At 37.2% G+C, this 13,363-nt stretch overlaps 1 non-coding gene and 1 pseudogene across 1 annotated transcript; both read right to left on the reverse strand.

Annotated features, from left to right (window-relative positions):
• Positions 1 to 610: 610 nt before the first annotated feature.
• LOC144238874 (large ribosomal subunit protein uL18 pseudogene) lies at positions 611 to 1,485 on the reverse strand (annotated as a pseudogene).
• A 241-nt stretch (positions 1,486 to 1,726) lies between these two features.
• Positions 1,727 to 1,884, reverse strand: LOC144238880 (U1 spliceosomal RNA). The gene has a single exon (XR_013337244.1). It is a non-coding gene; the product is annotated as a U1 spliceosomal RNA (small nuclear RNA).
• Between the last annotated feature and the right edge of the window lie 11,479 nt (positions 1,885 to 13,363).

A 13,363-nucleotide genomic window follows, 5' to 3' on the forward strand; every position in this document is an offset into this window, starting at 1 on the left:
AACAAACTAATCAGCTGTCACTATTGGTTTGTCAGCATTTTCTAGAGTTTTATAGGGATGGGACAATATGGTGTATACTCTTTTTAGATTAGCTTTTTTCACTTGGCACAATTAGGGAGTCATACTGATTGACTGTATCCACAATTCATTCCCTTTATTGATGCCACAATGGCACTGGATAAATATGCTACTATGTGTTTATCCATTTACCTATTGATAGAAATTTGGGTTGCTTATCATTTAGGGGCTATAAATAAAGCTGTTATAAACATTTCTATGCAAATCTTTATATGGACTATTTTCTTTAAAAAAATTTTTTTTGTTTATTTATTTGAGAGAGAGAAAGAGAGAAAATTCCAGTCTCATGAACCCTGGGATCATGACCTGAGATGAAATTAAGAGACGCTCAACCAACTGAGCCACTCAGGTGCCCATCCTTTAATCTTGGGTAAATAAAAATCTTGGAACGGAACGGTTGGGTCATGTAATAGATGTATACTTAGCCTTTTTCTTTTCTTTTCTTTTCTTTTTTTTTTTTTTGCTGCTTGGTGAATAATTTTATTATTGCCTTTATCTGAAAAATCTTCATAGGAACTTGTGGTTTGGTTTTTTAACTCTCTGCAGCCTGCTCCTGAACTCTAAGGAAGCCTGCCTTCTTCTGAGCTACCTGATCTTTCTTCTGGGCAAGAGACATTTTGGGACAATTCTACTTCTTATTTTTAACATTTTTCTTGGGCTTCCTCTCATAGACTGGATTCTCTCATATAGCAACATGAGCTTTCTTATACATCTCCTTCATCATGTCTGGAGTAACAATGTTCTTTATGGATTGAGAGAACTTATTCTTATAAGCATCTTTATCTTCTTCCATTAGGTACCACATATAATCTGCAACGTTTTGACACGTGATGTGCTTCTGCATTGAGTTCCTTGCTTTCTGAATCATAACCAGGAAATTGTGTGGTACTGTGAGGAATAGACAAGCCTCCATCCACAAAAACTTTATCTCCAGTAGTACTTCTGGCAAGCCCTGCACCCAAATAGCAGGTGAAGGCACCAGGTTGACCATCAATGTTTTCCACATTGTATTCATCTCCGGTCACTTCTACTTGGCCTTCATAGATCTTATCCATGCCAAGCATATTGAGAAAACTGCGGGCCAGCAGCAGGCCAGTACAATAGACTGCAGCATAATTTGTCAGGCCAACCTTCACACCATACTTTGGGAGTTCCTTCAGCACAAGCTGCACACACTATCATGTCTCCTTCTATATAGGCAAAAGCGATCTGACAAATGATATCTCTGTTGGTTACACAAACTAGCATCCTGTATTTAGGTGTGTTGTATTTATTTTTATCCTGAATTACCAACAGTTTCTGGGCATAGTAATCAGTTTTATCCTCTTGGCTTCTTCTAAATTTCACTTGGTATCTCTTGAAGCAAGCCTTATTCTTGATAACTTTAACAAACTCCATCCTGTGGAACAGAGACCAGTGTCCACTGTTCACCACAGACCAGCAGGCTCAGCTGTATATTTAACATTTTTAAGTAACTACCCAACTGTTTTCCAAAGTGTTTATACCATTTTACATCCCCACTAGTAGTATGTGAGAGTTCTAGTTTCTCCACATCCTCTCCAACACTTGGTGTGGTCAATCTTTTAAACTTTAGTCATTCTGACAGTTATGCAGTGGTATTGCATAGTTTTTAATTTGCACTTCCCAATAAGTAAAAATGCAGTCCCCCACTACCACATATTATGCACTCGAGTTTCCCACATTTGGGGAAATCGCAGGGGTCAGCACATGCAGAGTGCAATAGATGAACCTTGCCCTGGGAAAACCACCTTCGTGATCATGGTATCTCCCCTGCCAGGTAAGTATTGTATTAGGCATATTTTCATGTAATTACTTGCCATCTACAGATTTTCTTTGGTGAGGTATATTCAAATCTCTTCTCTATTTTTATTGGATTTTCTTATTACTGAGTTTTGAGTGTTCTTTATATATTCTGGAATCAAGTCCTTTATCAAATATATGCTTCCCAAAGATTTCTTCCCAGTCTGTGGCTTGTTCTTTTCATTCTCTCCTAACATGTCTTCTGAAGAACAGAAGTTTTAGATTTTGAAGAAGTATAATTTGTCAATTTGCCTTTTATTTATTGTGATTTTGATATGTTTTCTAAGAAGTATTGCCTACTTTGAGTTCACAAAGACTTTCTACCATGCTTTCTTCTAGAAACATAGATTTTAGGTTTTACATTTAGGCATTTGATCCATTTTGAATTAGTTTTTATATGTGGTGTGCAGTACGGACCCAAGTTTTTTTTTTTTTAAATATAGATATCCATGTGTGCCTGGCTGGCTCAGTTCATATACCATGTCACTTTTGATCTCAAGGTTGTGGGTTCAAGCACCATGTCAAGTGTAGACATTAGTTTTAAAAAATCTTAAAAAAAATAGATATCCAATTATGTCCACACTATTTGTTGAAAAGGCTGCCTATCCTTTCTGCATTGCCTTTGCTCTGGTGTAAAAAAAAAAATCAATTGTCTGTAATGTGTGGGTCTGCTTCAGAACTCTCTATTCTGTTCCTTTGATGTAACTATTTCCATGCCAATACCACATTGTTGTGGTGGCTATAGTTTAATAATCATGTTTAAAATCAAGTATGGTACCCCTCCAACTTTCTTCTATTTTAAGGTTATTTTAACCCATATGAATGTTAGAATCAGCTTGCCAATTTTGACCCAAAACAGTCTGCTGAGATTTTGATTGGTATTGTACTGCATGTATAGATCAGTTTGTAGAGAACTGACATCTTAACAATATTGAGCCTTCCAGACCATGTACAGGTATATCCCACCACTTATTGACATTTTCTTTACTTCTGTCAGCAATATTTAGTAATTTCCAGTGTACAGGTCTTTCACACATTTGGTCAGATTTATCCCTAAATTATCATTTTTATGCTATTATAAATGATACTTTAGTTTCAATCTCCAGTTATTTGTTGCTGGTATATGGAAATACAATTTCCTGTTATGAAGATTCAATGTATCTTAAATATCCAATATACAGTAAAATTATAAGAAGTCTGGCATGTAGCAAGGGATACATGTTTTACAAGCATCAACAAGATCTGATGATTGGGGCGCCTGGGTGGCTTAGTCGGTTAAGCGTCCGACTTTCGCTTAGGTCATGATCTCGCGGTTCGTGGGTTCGGGCCCCGCATCGGGCTCTGTGCTGCCAGCTCAGAGCCTGGAGCCTGTTTCAGAGTCTGTGTCTCCCTCTCCCTCTGACCCTCCCCTGCTCATGCTGTCTCTCTCTCTCTCCTAGAAATAAATAAAAATATTAAAAAAAAAAAACAAGATCTGATGATGAAATAATTCTATTATGTGTGTGTGGTAGGTGTGAAGGAGAGCTAATGGTCAAAAATGAAAGATAATTGAGAGTTCTGAGATGACATGTGGTGGTAATCTTATTAACCAAAATGGTGACAAGTGGGTAAATTCACTTCATAATGGACATAGTTTGGCAATGTCTTTTTTGAAATCAAGATAGAAAAATCTAGGAAGTAGTTGGAAACTAGACTGTGTTCCTTTGGTGCTTTTGGGCTCCATGGAAGGCAATTACATAATCTTAACCTTCACTCTCAACTTCCCAGAGTTATAACATGCTAGTAAATGCAGATCTTCAAGGTGAGGGAGTGGGAAGTACCCACTTACCAAATTTAATTCATCATGAAACTCTTATTGGTGAGGAGAAACAAACCTAGTGCTCAAAGATACTCTTTGCAAAAGAACACTTTAAATGACAGAGAATTATGGTATTATATCATGTATCAGCTGCTTGAAAGCCTCCAACACTTGCACTTGCTCAACTTATCTTGTCTTCCAAGATTTAAGCAAATTAGCTCAAACCTTGAAATCTGGTATCCTTTCTAATATGTCTGGGTGCCTGGTGGAAGCTACATTTTTTTTTAAGGTTTATTTTTGAGAAAGAGAGAGACAGAGACATAGACAGAGCATGAGTGGGGGAGGGGCAGAGAGAGAGGGAGACATAGAATCTGAAGCAGGTTCCAGGCTCTGAGCTGTCAGCACAGAGTCCAGTGTGGGGCTTGAACCCACAGACCACGAGATCATGACCTGAGCCAAAGTCAGAAGCTCAACGGACTGCACCACCCAGGCATGGGGGCTACATTTCAGTTGAGTTCCTACTTCCAATAAATTCTTGATATCTATTCTGAATTTCACTTTCTTCCTTATATCAAGCTGATGGACCCTTCTTAATCTCCTTTCTTTCTGGAACACTACTGATTCAAGGTTGAGGGTATGGCACAATAGAGAGGAGTTGAACCCTATGTGACACAGTCAAGAAAAATTGAGAATTAGACATCCCTGTTAATTTAAAATATTCTTATCTATCCCTGCTTCCAGTAAGTAAATATGCCTACAAGTTAGACATGGAGAAAAAATCCCCTCAACCTTGAGCTCACCATAATAGCACCGTTTTCACATTAGTACACACCTGACCTATTTTAAAATCAACCAATCCTATCTGCAAAAGACTGATCAAATTCAACATTTTTTTATATTAATAAAATTAGCATAACACCACTTTAGTTCTTACTAAGTGTCAGGATCATTCTAAGCACTTTACATCTTTATTAACTAACTTATTAAGTCTCACTATTCTATAAGGTAGGTGCTATTATTAAACCAGTTTACAGGTGAGGCACTTAAGACTTGTCTGTGATCACACAGCTAGTAAGTGTGTGAAGATGGGTTTTACCTTAGCTTAAATCTAAGAGCTGTGTTCTCCCAACCACCACTCTATGCTGTCCTTCACTCAGTGTTTAAGCCATTTTGCTGGGTACTATATGGCAATCTCTGAAGTAAAATGATTTATGATTTCTTATTTAAAAAAATTTTTAAGGTTTTATTTTTAAGTAATCTGTATACCCAGTGTGGGCTCAAACTCACAACCTCCAGATCAAGAGTCACACACTCCACCAATTAAACCAGACAGATGCCCCTGATTTCCTATTTAAATTGGTTAAGTAATATGCGGTCTTTTATAAGTATGCTAAGAAAAAACTAGCTCAGTGTTCAATCCAAACAAGTATTAATGCATCATTTAATAGGCAATACTTAAATACTGTGATGGTTTACATATTATTATGGTATTGTGTTATTATTAAAAATTTACATTTAAAATTCACACACTAGTCTATAACCTATGATTATAGTATGGACTCATTGAGTAGATTCTATTGAAATTGACATCTTGTGATGTTATCATCTTTACATTTTAAAAATTTATTTATTTTGAGAGAGAGCATAAGTGGGGGAGTGTTAGGGGGAGGGAGACAGAGACAGAGAGAGAGGGAGAGAAAGAATCATAAGCAGGCTCCAAACTGTCAGTGCAGAGCCTGACACGGGGCTCAAACTCACAAACCACGAGATCATGACCTGAGCCAAAAATCAAGAGCTGGATGCTTAACTGACTGAGCCACCCAGGCACCCCTGATGTTATCACCTTTATCATAATGTATAGCTACTGCTACCACTAACATTAGCAATTAAAGTTTCCCATGGGAGGAATGCAAACTGACGCAGCCACTGTGGAAAAAAGTATGGAGTTTCCTCAAAAAATTAAAAAACAGAATTACCACTTGATCCAGGAATTCTACAACTGGGTACTTGTCCAAAGAATAGGAAAACACTAATTTGAAAAGATATAGGCACCCCTGTTTCCTGCAGCATTATTTGCAATAGCCAAATTGTAAAAGCAATCCAAACATCCATCAAGAGATGGATAAAGAAGATGTGGTAACACACACACACACACACACACAGGAATATTACACTGCCATAAAAAATTAAATTCATTCTTGCCATTTGCATGGATGCAACATGAATGGATTTAGAGAGAATGTTAAGCCAAATAAGTCAGAGAAAGACAAATACCATATGATTTCACCCATATATGGAATTTAAGAAATAAAGTAAGTGAACAAAAAGGAGACACAACACAGACTTCTAACTACAGAGAGCTGATAGTTACCAGAGGTGGGGGTGGGGGGTATGAGTGAAATAAGTGAAGGGGATTAAGAGTAGCTCTATTGTGATGAGCACTGAATAATGTATAGGATTGTTGAATGTGATACAGAATTGTATACTTGAAACTAATATTGTACATTAATTATACTAGAATTAATTTTTTAAGTAAAAATAAAAAATAAAAATAATTTTTAATGTTTCCCATGGGGGTTGTGTTTGTATATGTATATATATGCATATAGATGTTTGTTTATATATATACCTGCACTTCACACACACACATAGTCCAATGACTTCATGCAATTTCTTTCAAGTTTTTAATATTTACTCTATTTCCCATTTCCTCTGCTCTCAGAACTTGTCTCAATATTAAAAATTAAGGACAGCTGGGGCATCTGGGTGGCTCAACTGGTTAAGTGTCCAATTCTTGATTCTGGCTCAGGTCAAGATTTTATGGTTGATGGGATCAAGCCCTGTGTTGGACTCCACGCTGACAGCATGGAGCCTGTTTCGGATTCTCTCTCTCCCTTGCTCTCTGCCCCTCCCTTGCTCATGTGTGCACGCTCTCTCTCTTTCTCTCTCTCAAAATAAATAAACTTTAAAAAAAGTTAAGGACAGCTGAATGAAATCTTTCAAGGGGAAATTTTAAGCCACAAGAAAAGTAGTGGGAAGTAGTCTTAGTTGTCTATTTAGTTGAGCAACAGAGGTCTAGTCTTGTCCTTGGCCAAGAAGATTTTCATAAATGTAGCCAAATTATAACCACCAAAAAAAGGAGATTATGCAGATTAATATTATCTTTCTGACACTGCTTTTCAGTTCCCTAGATGCACTGAGTCCACTGAATAAGCATTAATAGAGCAGCTACTACTACTGGTTATGTCACTCAAGTAACACGGTATATAAGCATAGGGTCTGGAATCAGGGGACCTGGTTTGAATTCAATTCTGTCACTTACTGAACTCATGCCAATCTAATTTCTTATATTATTGTGTAATCTCCACCACTTCTACTCTTACTTTAAAAGATTTACAGAAGGAGTGAAAGTTCTGAACACATAATTTTCTATTAGGAGGGTTAACAACTTTAAACCTTACATCTTAATTTATTTCAGCTACTTAACGATTCCAGTCTTGTGCCAAGTAATTGGATGATCTAAATACCTTGCCTTTTTGAGAGTGACTGTTTTTCATTTCCTCTGGAGCTCTGAGATCACTGGCTAGGAAAGGAAGAGGATTGATGATGATACAGATGTCTTTCCCATTTCCTCTGCCGCCAGAAACTAGTTATCTCATTACTGAAGGTTACAGATAGTGAATGAAGTGCTTCCTTGCTTGCTTGCTTGCTTGCTTCCTTCCTTCCTAATAGACCACCCCATTTCAATTCCAAACAGTCTTCTCTAAACACATTACAATGAAACTGTTCAAAATGCAAACTCAGAGAGAGAACTCTAACAGCAGCAAGAGAAAAACAGATATTAAGCTATAGGAACCCCCACTAGGCTATCAGAAAATTTCACAGCAGAAACTGTACAGGCCAAGAGAGAGTGGAATAATTAAAGTGCTTAAAGAAAAAAAAAAGCCAACCAAGAATACTCTATATTCTCTAAAATTATTTTTCAGAACTGAAAGAGAAATAAAGACTTTTCTAAACAGCACTTAACTACAGTATAAAGGTTAAATGAGGGGCACCTGGGTGGCTCAGTTGGTTAAGCGTCCAACTTCAGCTCAGGTCATAATCTCATAGTTCTTGAGTTCAAGTCCTGTGTCGGGCTCTGTGCTGACAGCTCAGAGCCTGGAGTCTGTTTCAGATTCTGTCTCCCTCTCTCTCTGCCCCTCCCCCACCCTCTCTCAAAAAAGGAATAAATATTAAAAAAAAATCTTTAAGGAAAAAAGATGAAAAGTAAACAGTAGTAAAAATAACTATAGCTACTATAGCTTGTTAATAAATGCACAATATAAAAGGATGTAAATTGTGACTTCAAAAACATAATAGTAGAGCAGAAGTTTCAAGTTTGAGTATGAGATTGCAGTTAAGTTGCCATTGGCATAAAATGAACCGTTCTATGCTTTATGTAAACCTCATAGTAACCAAAAAGTAAAAACCAACAATACATTCACAAAAGATAAATACAAAGGAATTAGAACATAACACCATGGAAAATCACTAATTCACAAGGATAGGCAGCAAAAGAGGAAAACAGGGAACAATGGAACTATAAAACAGCCAGAAAAGGAATTAATAAGATGGAATTAGTAAGTACTTACATATCAATTATTACAATAAATGTAAAAGGACTGAATAATGCAATCAAAAGGCAAAAGCTAGGGTACCTGGGTGGCTCAGTCAATTAAGCATCCAACTTCAGCTCAGGTCATGATCTCATGGTTTGTGAGTTCAAGCCACATATCAGGCTCTTTGCAGAGGGGGCAGATGGGCATGGAGGAAGGCACTTGTGGGGATGAGCACTGGGTGTTATATGGAAACCAACTTGACAATAAACTATTTGTAAAAAAAAAAAATAATAATAAAATAATTTTTTTTTAAAAAAATCAGGCTCTTTGCTGTCAGCAGAAAGTCCTCTTCACATCCTGTGTCTGCCTCTCTCTCTGCTCCTCCCTAACGTGTGCACATACCCGCACTCTCTTTCTCTCTTCAAAATAAACAAACATTTTTTAAAAAGGCAAAGTCTGGCTGGCTGAATAAAAAAAATGTTTTAATTAAAAAAAAAAAAAACAAGACCCAACTATATGCTGCTTACAAGAAACTCACTTCAGCTTTAAGGACACACATAGGTTCAAAGTCAAGGGAAGGAAAAAGATATTCCATGCAAGTGGAAACCAAAAGAAAGCAGAGATAGCTATATTTGTATCTGACAAAATAGATTTTAAGCCAAAAATGGTAACAAGAGACAAATAAGGTATGATAAAAGTATTAACTCATCTAGAATATGTAACAATTATATATATATATGCACCCAATGTCAGAACACTTAAATATATTAAGCAAATACTAACAGATGTGAAGGGAGAAAAAGAAAACAACAATAATAGAAGACTTCAATACTCCACTTTCAGCAATGTATAGATCATCCAGACAGGAAAATCAACAGGGAAATGGACATGAGCCATACTTTAGACCAAATGAACCTGACAGACATACCCAGATATTCCATCCAATAGCAACAGAATACCTATTCTTCCTCACTGCATATGGAATATTCTCCAGGATAGATTACATCATAGGCCACAAAATTTAAGGCTAAGCAAATTTAAGATTTAAATCACATCAAACATTAATTCCAACCACAATGGTATGAAACTAGAAATCAACAAGAGGAAAGCTAGAAAATTTACAAACATACAGAAACTAAAAACACACTCCTGAACAACCAATGGGTCAAAGATGAAATCAAAAAGTAAATCAAAACATTTTCAAACAAATGAAAATGGAACTACAACATAAGAAAACTATAGAACACTGCAAAAGCGGTTCATAGAGGGAAGTTTATAGTGATAACTGATAGTGATATATTAAGAAAAAGAAATATTCCACATAAACAATCTTTTTAAAAAAATTTTTTAAATGTTTTATTTATTTCTGAGAGAGAGAGAGGCAGCGTGAACAGTGGAGAGTCAGAGAGAGAGGGAGACAAAGAATCTGAAGCAGTCTCCAGGTTCTGAGCTAGCCGTCAGCACAGAGCCTGATGTGGGGCTCGAACCCACAAACCGTGAGATCATGACCTGAGCTGAAGTAGGACGCTTAACTGACTGAGCCATCCAGGTGCCCCTCCACATAAACAATCTAACTTTATACTTGAAGGCGCTAGATCCAAAAATAAGCCCAAAGTTAGCAGAAGGAAGTAAATAACAAAGACATCAAACCAAAAATAAATAAAATAGAGACATGAAAAACAATAGAAAAGATAAACTAAAAACTGTATTTAAAATATAAACAAAATTGATACTGATACCACAGAAATACATATGATAGTAGAAAACAATTATGAACAATTATATGCCAACAAAAGGGATAACCTAGAAGAAATGGACAAATTCCTAGAAATATACAACCTACCAAAACTTAATCATGAAGAAACAGAAAATCCAAACAGACCAAGATGGGCAAGGTAGATGAGCTGGTAAGAAAAAACTTTCCACCAGAGAAAAGCCCAAGAGCTGATGATTTCACTGGTGAATCTACCAAACACTTAAAGAAGAATTAATGACAATTCTCCCCTAGCACTTTTTAAAAGCTGAAACAGAGAGAGCAGTCCCAAATTCATTTTATGAGGCCAGTATTACCCTTAAAGCCAGAAGAAGGTACTGTAAAAAACATAAAAAAGAAAAGGGAAGGAAAGGAAACAAGAGAAAAGAAATCAAAGAAAACTACAGGCCAATAAGACTGATCAACACAGATGGAAAAATCCTGAGCAAAATACTAGGAAATTAAATTCCACAGCCCTCTAAAAGGACCATACTCTATAATCAAGCTTCTGTATTGCAAAAGACATAATCAATAAAATGAAAAAGCAATCTACAGAATGAGAGAAAAGTTCTACAAACCATATATCAGATAACGGTTTAATATGCAGAACTTATACAGCTCAGTAACAACAACAAAAAAAATCCAATTAAAAAATGGGCTGAGGAACTGAGTAGACATTCTCCAAAGAAAACACACAAATGGCCAATGGATACATGAAAACATGCTCAGTATCACTAATCATCAGGGAAATGCACATCAAAACCACAATGAGTTATCACCTCACAACTGTTAGAATAGATATCATCAAAAAGACAAGAAATAACAAGTGTTGGTGAGGATGTGGACGGAAGAGAACATTTGTGTACTGTTGATGGTAATGTTAATAGGGGCAATCATTACAGAAACAATACGGAGGTATTTATACAGAAACAATACAGGAGGTATTCCTGATTTATATAATCAGGAAATTAAAAAACAGAACTGCTGTATGACTCAGCAATCCCACTTCTGGGTATATATCAAATGGGGGAAGAGCAGGATATTGAGAAGCTATCTGCACTCCCACGTTCACTGTCGCATTATTGAAAATAGCCAAGATATAGAAACAACCTAAATGTCCATTTATGGATGAGTGGATTTTTTAAGAATGTGATTTCAAACACACACTATTCAGCATAAAAAAGGAAATGCTGTCATTTGCTACAACATGGATGGACCTTGAGTGCATTAAGCTAAGTAAGTTAGACAGAGAAATGCAAATACTGTAAGGTATCACTTACATGTGAAACGTAAAGAAACCAAACTTGTAGAAACAGAATAGACTGGTGGCTGACAGTGGCTGTGCGGTAGGGGAATGGGGGATATATTGGTCAAAGAATACAAATTGTCAGTTAGAAGAGGACTGAGTTCTGGAGATTTAAAGTAAGGCCCTGTAATTATCATCATCAACACCGTACTATATTCTCCAAAGCTGCTAAGAGACTATGGGTTAAGGTCCGGAATTGTGATGCCTCCAGCTTTGGTTTTCTTTTTCAACATCACTTTGGTTCTTCAGGGTCTTTTTTTGATTCCATACAAATTTTACGATTGTTTGTTCTAGCTCTGTGAAGAATGTTGGTGTTATATTGGTAGGGATTGCACTAAACGCATAGATTGCTTTGGGTGGTATTGACATTTTAACGATAGCTTTTCTTCCAATGCATGAGCGTGGAATGTTTTTCCATTTCTTTGTGTTTCTTCAAATTCTTTCATAACTTTTCTATAGTTTTCAGCAGATCTTTTTTTTCTTTGAATCAGCCTTTTTTTTTTCTTAGTTTATTGTCAAGTTGGTTTCCGTATAACACCCAGTGCTCATCCCAACAAGTGCCCTCCTCCATGCCCATCACCCCCCTTCCCCTCTCCTCCACCCCTATCAGCCCTCAGTTTGTTCTCAGCATTCAAGAGTCTCTCATGGTTTGCCTCCCTCCCTCTCCCCAACTGTTTTTTCACTTCTCTTCCCCCGTGGTCCTCCGTTAAGTTCCTCCTAATCCTCCTATATGTGCAAACATACGGTATCTGTCCTTCTCTGCCTGACTTATTTTGCTCAGCATAACACCCTCAAGATCCATCCATGTTGCCACAAATGGCCAGATTTCATTCTTTCTCATTGCCAGGTAGTATTGCATTGTATAAATATACCACATCTTCTTGATCCATTCATCAGTTAATGGACACTGAGGCTTTTTCCATGTTTCGGCTATTGCTGAGAGTGCTGCTATGAACATTAGGGTACATGTGCCCCTATGCATCAGCACTCCTGTATCCCTTGGGTAAATTCCTAGCAGTGCTACTGCTGGATCATAGGGGAGTTCTATTGTTAATTTTTTGAGGAACCTCTACACTGTTTTCCAGAGGGGCTGCGCCAGGTTACATTCCCACCAACATTGTAGGAGGGTGCCCATTTCTCTACATCCTTGCCAGCAACTAGAGTCTCCTGATTTATTCATTTTAGCCACTCTGACTGGCGTGAGGTGGTATCTCAGTGTGGCTTTGATTTGTATATCCCTCATGATGAGTGATGCTGAGCATTGTTTCATGTGTCTGTTGGCCATCTGGAGTGTCCTCTTTGGAGAAGTGTCTGTTGATGTCTTCTGCACATTTCTTCACTGGATTATTTGTTTTTCAGGTGTGGAGTTTGGTGAGTTCCTTATAGATTTTGGATACTAACCCTTTATCTGATATGTCATTTGCAACTATCTTTTCCTATTCCGTCAGTTGCCTATTAGTTTTATTGATTGTTTCCTTTGCCGTGCAGAAGCTTTTTATCCTGACTAGGTCCCAATAGTTCATTTTTGCTCTTGATTCCCTTGCCTTTGGGGATGTGTCATCAGCAGATAGATCTTTTACCAAAGCTGTAATCATCAAGACACGATGGTATTGGCACAAAAACAGACACACAGATCAATGGAATAGAACAGAGAACCCAGAAATAGACCCACAAGTATATGGCCAACTAATGTTCAACAAAATAGCAAAGGGTATCCAGTGAAGAAAGGCAGTCTCTTCAACAAATGGTGCTGGAGAACTGGACAGCAACATGCAGAAGAATGAAATTGAACCACTTTCTTACACCATACACAAAAATAAATTCAAAATGGATGAAAGACCTAAATGTGACAGAGGGGAAACCATCGATATCCTACAGGAGAAAATGGGCAAAAACCTTTTTGACCTAGGCCACAGCAACTTCTTACTTGACATGTTTCTGGAGGCAAGGAAAATAAAAACAAAAATGAACTATTGGGACCTCTCAGGATAAAAAGCTTCTGCACAGTG

Source organism: Crocuta crocuta, unplaced genomic scaffold (genome assembly GCF_008692635.1).
Source record: "Crocuta crocuta isolate KB4526 unplaced genomic scaffold, BGI_CrCroc_1.0 scaffold363, whole genome shotgun sequence".
NCBI lineage: Eukaryota > Metazoa > Chordata > Mammalia > Carnivora > Hyaenidae > Crocuta > Crocuta crocuta.